Source organism: Ptychodera flava, chromosome 16, assembly GCF_041260155.1.
Source record: "Ptychodera flava strain L36383 chromosome 16, AS_Pfla_20210202, whole genome shotgun sequence".
In the NCBI taxonomy this organism is placed as follows: domain Eukaryota; kingdom Metazoa; phylum Hemichordata; class Enteropneusta; family Ptychoderidae; genus Ptychodera; species Ptychodera flava.
The window spans coordinates 24,426,115-24,438,459 of NC_091943.1; positions in this window are offsets into that span (position 1 = coordinate 24,426,115).

A 12,345-nucleotide genomic window follows, 5' to 3' on the forward strand; every position below is an offset into this window, starting at 1 on the left:
GATCAAAAACAGGAATATTTATGTATATATAAATAGCATTTTGCTTTTTAAAGATATCAATGAAAAACAGAGTTACAATTACTGGCGTTTGGATTTTACCGTGACACGTTCCGTTCCCTTGTGACTTTATGCTGTACGCTTTGAGTTCGAATCAAATAAGTAATTTTACAAAATTCATTTTTGACTTCTTCAAAGACATAAAATTCTGTGGGAGTGGCTATAATAAGTATTCATTCCATGTTTTGAGGAGTTTCGGTAGAGTGAATCATCACTCTTTGTTCCTTCCATATATAATAGCCTTTTTTCAACAACAACAAGAGAAACCAATTTATGCTATGAAATTCAAGGAGCTGAAAGCTTTTATAGTAAAGTAGCTGAACTGTGCCTGGGAGTGAAGTAACCTCAGGACTGGTAAAAGTCGCTGAGAAACATAAGTGGCATACACAGCGGTAAATGTCGGATATATGGTAATGTACCAACATGTATTTGTCTTGTATTAATGCTAAGAATAAATAAGGAAATGAGAAATGGGATCCATCACCATATTGTGATGGCTGTCTTGCCTATGAGTTGCATGAAGGTATGGATTAAGCTATCAATTATGGCATACCCAAGGCATACCCAAAGCCTTATGACACTTGGTGAACTGAAGTCATCCATGGAGTTGCTGAGGTGAGGTATGTCCAGCTCTATGCACGTGACTGGAGGAGCTGTGAAGGATAAAGCATAACAGGCAAGCTATCGTTCGATAGTATGACAGCAAAAATAGTGCCCTCTGTTGGAAGCAACTAATTGGTGCATTGTCTGGTATCCAAAATCACAGTCCCTTCAACGTAAAAAGTGCCTTGAAACTGACATAGTAAGCCTTAGTCCCAACTTTGCTCTAGGAAATTGCATCGATCCACGACCGAAAAAATTATGGGTATCTTGCATTTCATATTAAAAAAATCATATTTAAAAACGACCTAATGTTAACCTGGTTATGTTTTATAGAATGAGTCTACCTTTCTGTCTACAGAAAAATGTGGCAATCATTAGAGTATTTTCAATTTTAAGAATGGCTGTTATAAATTTATACGTACCCATAAAAATATAAGATCGAATTCTTTGTATGGAAAAGAGTTCGGCAGTTTTGATTTTCGAATTCTCGATAACTCTCATACTTGTATTCGCCTCATAATTATACAAACAAGAACTAGGGCCTTTGTGAACGCGGACTTGAGGGGCGTGTCAATTTCCCAATATTATGACAAGTGGTGTACCAATACCAATTCAAATTGAGTGTGCCAATTGAGTCATCAAACAGGTTGGTGGTCGAAGTCGATTGATCCAAATAGACAAGTGATGACTATGGGTGTACCATATTGCATAGGTGATGATTAGATCATATTAATGGTGGCTATAGCCTTTCTGAATGGTGATCAGTGATTTCGAATGTCAAATATCGCCACACGGAGTCTGTGAATTTGCTGATATATGTCTGATGTATATCATGACATACAGCATATTGATTTAATGGTACTGCATTTACAATGGCCGCTTTTACCTTGCTACAACCAATTGATTCATAGAACATGTTTTGGATCAGATATATTTGAACTAAATGGACCTAATAGGCTGATGGATTTTTATCTAGCCCTTCTCACCTCTTCCTTTTTTTTTGCAAAAAGAAAATGGGTTTGACAAAAAATAAAGTCATCGCATGGCTCGTTGATGGAGCACTGACACTCACATACTAGCTAGTTCTATCTCCAGTAGGCATCCCAGGTTCAAGGTCTGGGTGCGACTAATTGATTCTGTGTATGCAATGAAACTAATGACCCCTGACCCCCGAGCCAATACACGAGCGACAATCTTGGCTATGTACACTGCGATAGTATACGATGGTCTTTACTCTACAGATTGTAAGAACACTTTCATTCTCGCTGTCGAACAACAAAAGAATGATAGGGCCCAAAAGGACATCTTGGGTTGAATTGTTGCAGGTGCTGGTCTTTTAATGATGTGGGGAAGGGATAATTTTTTTGCATTTCAACGTAGACGTTGGAGACTGATAAAGATAATTTGTACTAGACGAGAAAATATTCTAGGCATGATAACGTTGGTACAAATCGAACACTAAATATAAATGTAGATGTGTACTCAGGCACCGACCCTCCCGGATGTATCATTATAATTACTCAAATGTCACAGAGCAACACACTGTTAGGGCACAGCCTGCAGGCTATACTTGATGTTATAAATGTAAGGTTAACCGGATTGCACTATCAGATTAGTTTTTTTTTAGCAAAACTACTAAAGTGTTACATTTCCTGTTTTGCGTGCACTGGTCACCAGTTCTAGAAGTAGTCTATAGCACCACCATTTCAGTCAGTGGGCTCAATAACTGAGGATGTACTAACGTGACCATGCTGACACTAAAAATGTAATTTCTGTCATTGAATAATTTTAGGATTTGTCTCTTATGATGATGCAAGATTAGAATCGACACAAAGTCAATTAAACATAAACATTTAAAGGGACATTACTGCCAGCTTTTGACTTTTTTTTTTCATTTTTTTCGATGACTGAAATCCCCGGTCAAATCAATAGGAGACCTAAATTGTGACTATGGACGGCTTCAAGGATATGTAAAACCATCTTCTTGCTCTTTACGGCGAGGTTCGATGTTGGTAAGGGCGTCCGCGCGATTCGAACCAACCGCCATGATTGAACCCCAGCACATGACCTATATTACTACGCATACGTCAATCATCAAACTACAGCTGGAACGTGAAAGGCCTGTGACCTACACCTAAGTTCAGCACAATGGATATTGAGGAGCACACGGCGCATAAACAAATGCACGTCTCACAAACTACGGTAAAATCGAAAACCTAAACAGGGCATTTGCTTGTAAGTTTGATTTAAGTATCGATGACACGGACTGTGAAACAGAAATAAAACCATAGACGCAATTTGGTCAATGGTAAAACTAAAACGATTTCAGATTGCTATGGTAATAGTGGAACAGGTACAGAGTAAAGCATTTTCTGTGCATTTGATCGTTAGCAAATCTTCGATTTTTGGCATTATCTTGCAAAAACGTTGGTTGTTTTACAAACGCAACATGATCTCTTGTTGAACTTGGCAGCATCGCACTCGCGAACAGAACAGTGCACGGTGTAGCATCGGTGACATAGTGACACCGTGCCGGGCGGGTACTGTCGATCGATACTGCTCGCGATTGGAGTCATCTCTCGACACACAAGATCTGTTTGAATGTTGTTATTCTCGGCCGGCCGCTTATGTCATCCACAACTCATACACACAGAGCGTTTTTATCGAGTTCTCCTCCTCATAAAGGAAGCGCAATCTGGATGAAATATGAACTCGGTTATGTGATATCAATATTTCATAATTATGATTTAATATTTTAATAATTCTGAAAAATATCGTATTTTAGACTATTAATTTCCAGTTGGTCTATGCAACACTTCGCTCTCGAATGGTTCACTTCGTGTAGTTTATCTTTTACACAACGCCAACGCCATACGCGAACATATATTAGGGTTGACCTAGATAACAAACTTATCTGAAAAAAATAAAGTAAACAAAACAAGTTCGAAGGCGGGTATACTATATTAAATTAAGCACATTGTCCCTTAGCCAATATTGTCACTACTCTTTAATTATTTCTTTTTTACCGCACATATCGATATATTAGTTAGAAGTTAGGGGTAATACTTACCCCACTTACCTTAAGCCTATACATCTAACCCAAATACGAATAGTACATGCTCTTACAAACTCCAACAGATTTGCGCACATACACGTATCGTTTCATGAGTTGGCAATTCTCAGTGTTTTCAAGCAATATACCTATCGAACTATACTTTTTGCTTATGATAACATAAGTGGAAATTATCCACAGGCAATTTCTTGTTCCTTTTCAAGTATTCAACATTTGTATCCCACTCGGTCGAAACATAAGGGAATTCTTCTCATCGATAAATAAACCAATTATGTAGGACAGTGTTCAATAAAATACTCTAGTAATACCCTCGGGACCCAAGTACCAGAAAGTATAAGATCAGTGAAGGCCAAGTCAAAAAGAGACTTGAAACGTCAGCTCTTGTTTATCTTAATGTTTCTTTTCTGTCATGTATATTTTATTATACCATAAAGTTTTATAATATATGTATTACATTGATTTAGAATTAATTTCAAATAGCAAGGCACAATGTTCGACATAGCACTCTATGGCAAAATGATAGATTCAGCGATTGTGAAGGGGGGGGGGGCTGGACTCGATTAGTGTGATACTATTTTCTAGTCCCTACTCAATTTACTAAACCTTAATGTGTCTGTATTTTCTAATTTTCTTTTCTGTTCTTTAGGTAAATAATTATCATAAAATATGTTTAATATTTGATCCTATTTGACCAAGGAAATTGAATGGGACTACTAATACGTCATACTTTTGTAGGTGTAGAGAAGCGTCCAAGAGCTACCGAGAACAACAAAGACAAGCTTATAAACAATCGATGGCTACAAGCCACCTCTGAATCTCATTTCAAGCAGATGCAACTATGACAAATATATAGGTCTATGGCATTTGTTATATATGTGACTGATAACTTTTGTGTATAAGACTAATATCACTCTCTAAATTCTGAATTAAAGTATCCCATAAACATCTATGTTGATTCAAGCTTTTGACTGCACTGTCTTATCTTCCATACATTTTACATTATTTATTTGTTTATGTATGAACCTTTCACTATAATTCTAACTTTTTAAGATCGACACATTTCATTATTCGGCTATTGTAGGTATATATAATACATATAGGTACTATATAATATAATCTCATATATTATATACATATAATATATATATATATATATATATATATATATATATATATATATATATATATATATATAATATATATATATATATATATATTTAGGGGTTATATATATATATTTAGGGGTTATTACACGAAGTTTGGGCGATACCGCGTCGTATTCGAGTGATGTGTCCGTATTTTGACGAGTTGCGCAGCAACGAGTCAAAATACGGACACATCACGAGAATACGACGTGGTATCGCCCAAACTTCGTGTAATAACCCCTTTATCATACATGCATGCTTTGGTTATGACTGTTTTCCTACAGACGCCTCGAAATTAGCGACGAAATCAACTTGAAATCGACCTTGCTTCCTCCAGGCTGTACTTATAAAAAGTTGGTTGCTAAGGAGTGATGACAACCGTATCACTTCTTGATATTATTCCGCTATTGGGCCATTCCACTTCAAAGGAGGGTTTATGGAGCACTTTTAAAGCGAACAATTTAAATATTACGATGTCGACACAGGTTTTCACAATTTGAAGAAGATTTATTTTTACTTTAAAATGACGGTGGATGTAAAACATAGGCGGGAGTTTGTAAAATGGGTGTGTTTTCGTGTTTTGATACATAATCTCATCCCTGCGTGACGCCGCCAAAATCGGGTCAAAATACTCGCGCCACCCTCAAACTCTATCGAATATGAACAGCTGAGAGCACAGAGCAAGCAGCTCTGCGACATCTATGAATGCACATACAGTGGATATAATACCCGTACCAGTCAGTTTATCTCGAAGAATTATACATGTTCCCAGACGTCAAATATGCCGAATTTACCATCTCAGTAAGCGGATTAGTGAAAACACAGTCCCTGTGGAGGGACCACTGTAAGCTGTAGTGTCGTAACTCGTTCGTGATTTTTATTTGTTGCTGTACTAATTAAACATTTCAAAGGTATTTCCGTCGTCTGCTCGTATATTTTCGTTCCTGGCTTGCCTAAATAGAACTAAACTTCCTTAAACAACCTAAGCGAAAGTTTTATTTTCCCTAGATGGTACATTGTATCTGAAACCCGCACCGCATTGGTGCCACCAGACACGAACATGACCTGTGCACTGACAGGTACAAATATCAAATATCATGTGCACCTTCAACCTTGTCTGTCGCGAGTATTTTCGTGCGATTGGATTTTCGTGGCTCATTTACGACTGTAAACGATGTAATTCACCGCTTGTAATTCAAGCTCATCAACAGGAAACTTGTCGTAAAGCGATTCTATCATGATGCTCTGTCAACCGATATCTTAACGTGTAATCATACATCCATGGTGTAATCTTCAGCAGCGTAGATGACACGAAAACACTGCCGCCACGGGACCGGCCGTGAATTGACAGGTGTCGGCAAATTATACAAATTTTCAATACGTTTGTTTGTATGATTTTGCTACAACTGTACTTGTGCCTAAGTGTAATACCCATAAAGTGACTGCAAACAACATAATTTTGACCATAATCATAATGACATTTCGGATTGTCATTTGTCTTATTCGCTCAGCTGTTTTATATGTACATATACCAACGATGGTCATGCATACAGCGAAGGTCACGCGTACGCGTCGTCGCTGTAAGTAGTTCGGTTACAGTGAAAATATAATCCATATTTTCACTAGTTAAAATATGGGCTCATATCAGTATCGTCTGAACAATAGAAGAATGGCAATACAGGCATAGCATGTATGATAAATATATATACATATATAATACAATTTATATTCATATTTTTATGCCATATTTTCATCGCATAATCTACGTTTTATCTTCCATAAAGTTTTTCTTGTTTATTGACACATTATTCAACATGATTATATATATGCAAATCAATGATAAAAAATTATTTATGTGCAAGGCGCATTTTTCCGTCAATTTATTACCTATCACAGTCGAAGCTCACACCTAAACCTAACGTTAACTTCTTGTTTTCAGGACTTTGGATTTTTTGTAACGGACAGAACAAATAAAAGGTTATACTTCGTTCCTAATGATTCGAGAAGAACAGAGTATGTAAACACGGAACCCTATATACTGTACGGAGTCGCATTCTTTTCAGACCAAAGACAACCTAAAAATAGTGGTAAGTAACGAGAAGGCAAAGATTAGCAAATAGTAAAATGTGAAGTACCTTTCATTTGCCAATTAATGATGATACGCAGAATCTGTTTAGTTTCAAAATTTGTCAATACAGACAGTAAGTGAATTAAATGATGTTTGACACTTTTCTATGCAGCATAGTCTCGTCGTGAGAATAAAGTAGTGATAACCTTTCATAGGTTACACACTGAAACGCTGAATGTAAAACCATTGAACCCTCCTGAGAGATAGGGCTTTAACACGTGTTCTGGTTGAGGAAGGAATAGCATCAACTGAAACCTCAGATAATGCCATTCATCCCTTGAAATGTTGCAAATATTAATGTTACAATGACAAGATGGTCATGCCAAGTCAAAGCTTGTGCCATATATAAGGTAATGAATGGAACTTACAGCGAATAAGCGACTAAGCAACTGGTGTGATCATGACAAAGTCATAAGTTGTGATCACTGATGCGGAAATAGGGAAAAATTAGAGTCAACAATTCACTTTTCTCTTTATTTCATGCCTAAGAAGGTAATCTGATTTGCAAGAATTCTGTAAAAATGAAAATCAAGCATTTTATGTTTCTTTAGGTGACATCGGTAAACTGCATACCAAGCAGAAATCACAACTCGCACTTGTTTGAAAGAAGGTGTTATAGTGCCAGACTGTAGAACCCATTCCGTTGTTCTCTTTATTGACGGATTTGCCTTGATTAATATTTTGCCACCACGTATAGACTTTTGTTGATTATGCAAACTAAGAATGTATATCCAGGTAGAGCCTTCAGTGATAAATACAAGAGAATCTATAATGTGTACGGAGTATAACTGGCACCTTGAAAACTGAGACTGGGTCAAACATGGCAATGTTATTAAGAAGACAGTTATAGGCAAAGGCAAGACAACTGACCGGTTCAGTTTCCTAATTAGGGATGAAATTAACAAACAGAGATCTTCCACTGTTTCGCAGATAGAAAATGGCATGTAAAATAACCAAATATAAGAATTGTCAGAAAGGACTAAGACATCCTTTGCAGTCATGTAATTTGTACGGAGAGTAATAAACCCAGTACCCATGAATTTGAAAAAGCAGCTGCAAGAATTTTATTGTGTATGCACAGCGTGCAACAATGGAAGGAAGTCAGATTTTCATTGTCGAAGCAACTGACATTGATGGTAGCTGTTCCTGTTTTTTTAAAACTTGAAGATCTTGGATCGGAGAAAAGGAGGATTATGCTTGGTAGTGGCAAGGACATGAGATGGATTCCAATGCATGACACTTTTCAAAACAATAGGACAAGGGTAGCTTCCCATTGTCTCACTGAGAACGACTAAGCGCCTGTTCTAACCATGACCCCACATAGAAATGCAATCTGTAATGCATTACAATGTCAACAACTTCACCTGAAATCAGATGTTTGGCTAGCCAAATGTTTTAAATTGAAAGTGGTAGAATAATGTCTGATATAAACTACGATAATTTGTTTTTGGTTAGCAATACAGGTCATTCAACTAGATAACTTGATAAATTAGAATTAACAACACGCAGTAATTAGGTGGCTTACAAAGTACATTTACTTTATCAATGATAGGTTGTAAAAACAACGTTGTCTCAAAATTCAAAAAGACTCATTCTCTTTAATATTTCCACTGGGAATTTGGTAATGCATGTCACTTATAAAGGTCGCATTTTTATTGCAACAAATGGAATTATTTAATGGTGTCTTTTACATTCCAACTTTCAAAGTTTATTTACCATTTTGTCTATTGTATTAGAAGCTCCATGTGACAACGCTGGATGTAATCAACTTTGTGTTAGTGATAAATCTGGCTACAAATGCCTATGTACTAAAGGATACCACTTGAAAGCAAATGACGAGACGTGTGATCAAGGTTAATATCTGAACTGTAATTATATACCCACTAGTTTTTCCTATTATTCCAGTTGCTGAATTTAATTGTGCACATAGAGACGGACCAAATGTAATTCCAATACAGCTCATTCTTGTATGTGAACATCCACTCATAGCTTCAACATTATTGCTCACACATGACTTAGTCTTTGTTTAAATTCATTGTTCAGTCGCTTATGCCTGTTAACACCATTAACATACTTAATCGTTGATTTGTCGCTGACTAATAAAATTAGAAACTTAGAAGCGTGAAAGATAGTATCTACAAAAAAAAAGATTCACATAATTTCTTAAATTGTGATTCTGGCTTCACATCAATAATGTAGGTTCTCACTATATGCGGTGAAAAAAATAAAAGAAATACAAGAAACCTCTGTATGACTCTGACAGGGGAATTTTAATTCTATCTAATCATCGATACAGATAATTAAGGTATTCATTTCACCTTAATCTAGAATATGTCAGGTGATCATTTACTGATAACATGTTGTGTATATTTTCTAACTTTAGATAATAGGTTGATAAACGATCACGAGCTGATAATATCTATGGAAGATGATCAGCTGTGTCTTCTACCAGCCAATGCTGCTCACAAGACGACTCTGCGGTATGAAATATTATCAAATGTTACTGTCAATGGAATGGCTCTTCACATTGAAGAACTGTATATATTTACTGTCGTCAAATTAATAAGTGCTACAGAAATTAGAAGAATGAAGTTGGAGTCTCCTTCATCGTGGGAAACAATCATAACTCTATCATCGTACGATATTCAAGGTGAATATAAAATTCAGTTTGCGTAATTAGATTTACAGGTCGAACCCACCCTATAGGAAACAGTGGTCATATTTATGCTCTGTAACTATGCGCAAACCCCATCCCCTTCATTTTTGAATGACACGAACGATTTTCTTTAATTTGGATCTACCACTACAATAGTACCTCCCTGGTTTTTTTTACCCCAACGACCTTTTCTGGATGTTATCGCCAACCACGTTTTTTAATTACTCCCATATTTTTTTCTTGCTGTACTCCTCCTCTTTTCATTAACCCCGGCGATTTTTTTCTCTATCTTCCACAGTACTCCCCTAAGTTTTTATTAACCCCTAGCGATTTTTTTTTATTTTGGCTGACCCCCCTCATTTTTTAACCCAAGCGATTTTTTTCTGAATCCTCACAATTATTTAAAACATTTTGAAACAATCGGCGCGTCGTAATACTACACTAATTTACTGATTATTCAGGAAATTGACTTGTATAGTAATTAGACTTTCAGAGGTCATAAAATGGATGAAAAATTGATGTTGGAAATAAAAAAGGCAAGAATGACAGAAAAAATAGAACAAATGAGATCAGAAGGAGGGCGGAATGACAGAGACTGAAAAAGATTAAACGTCAGGAAATGAAACATTAGACTTACAGTCACGGAGATATAGATTTTAGAGAAATAGGATACATCACTCTATCTGAGACATTTGTCATTTCAGATAAATTTGATGTCATAAAAACACTGTAATACGGTTTCACCTTTCTAGAAGATGTGTATCCCTTTTTTTTAAAAAATAACGCTAAGAGTTTAAAATGACTTAGGGTAATTTGGTATATGTTTTTGTAGAGTAGTGTGGTTGGTAAATCAAGAGCATTGTGTATGCAGTTGTCAGTGGAGCATGCTTTAGATAACAGTCATGTCCAAGAATTAATCTTAAAGGGCCATAACATTGTTCTGAAAACTTACGACGATAAATATTGCGACATTGGGAAAGTCAAAGAACAATTTTGTTTTGAATTTGCTCGAACAAAAGGAGAAGGAAATGGCAAAAACAACACAGGTTGCTGAAATTTTCGTTGATTGTTATTCATTGACTCATAAAACATTTATCCACAAACCCTGCCTGTCGTTATCATACGGAAACAGTAGAGGATATTATAAGTGTCATTGCCATTCAGAAATTCTTCAATGGTATCAATAGTTAATCAGACTGCACACAAATCAAACTTTTTAGATTAAAAAATGCAAATGATAATTCTGCATTTATAGGCAAAATGTTTATCTCGTACTTGATGCCCTTTTTTGTTTTATTTTAGGTATCGCCGTCGACTGGGTCGCATCAAATCTGTATATTTCAGATGCTGCACATAGTCAAATCTTGATAAGTCGACTTGATGGTTCTTTTTTAACAACTTTGATCGATAGTAATCTCGACAATCCTTCAGCCATTGTTGTCCATGCTCCAAAAAAGTAAGGCAATATTTTTACAACTTATTCAAGAGGTATTAAATGTAGGCACACGCTAAATGAAGCAGAAAAGTGCAAAGTAAACCAGTACACAAAACAATGACTACTTTAATATGTGTGGACATTATTATAGTAATTAGATTTACGTAAGAGTTCCCGGAAGAATGATTGATAGAAGTTGACAATATCAAATGGGATAAATCATTATTTTGATTTGACCTGTATTCCTTTCAAAAGGTAAATGACGGCTGATGAATTTCTCCATTGATTTGGACCTGTACGTGATCTTACATCAGTATCGATTTTGTCAAATATTTGTTATTTTCTTTGCCAATCTCATTCATGTACGGGCTAAAAAGCCTTCATAAAATTGTACTTGTCCATATTGTCCTTCGATGTGATAAATGCCCGTCGTTTAGCCAGCATATCCATTCTTTCAGCAATATCAAGTTTGCTTGAAATTTGCTTTTTTCTATGTTAATCTTGTTGTTTACGTTGTCGTCTGCCAACTTGTATTTCCAGTGTTCTGCTGCAAAAGCTCCTGATAACACGGCACTAACCTTGTGGAAATTACGTGTCTTGTCTGCAGGAATGAATTTATTTCTAATAGAGCGCCTTTATCAGCATAATTATTGGCGGTTTTCCTGTTAGCAAAGATTCTATCACGACTTATACAGTCATTATGACACTCGTATTTTCCTTTGCCGAACGGAAAAAAACACATTTGGGATAATATCTTATTATAGCATACTTCAAAGTTGTATGTACAATATAAAGTGAGTCCCGATTTCGACTTACGTTGATTTCTGTTTTTCACCAGGTATCTATTCTGGACAGACGCTGGATCTAATCCTCGAATTGAAAGGTCAGATCTGTCTGGAAGACGAGATCGACGAGTCCTTGTGAATACACGCATACAGTCACCGACACATTTGGTCATGGATTTCCAAAGTGACAGGTGTGACTTTTGTTAGATTTGTGTATTTTGCTGCTATTCACTAGATTACTATATGTGAAATATAACGTCCACTTCCTGCCACCAATTAATCCACTAACAATATCACGTATACTGTGTTCTCAGAATTTACTGGACTGACGGTGGAACTAATCTAATCGAGTCTGTAGACATTGCTGGTCAAGGTCGTGAGACATTTTACGATTTCATTCCTTCGACTGATGACCTATTCTACTTCTCCGGTATAGCAATATTTCAGGTGGGTCAATATTCAA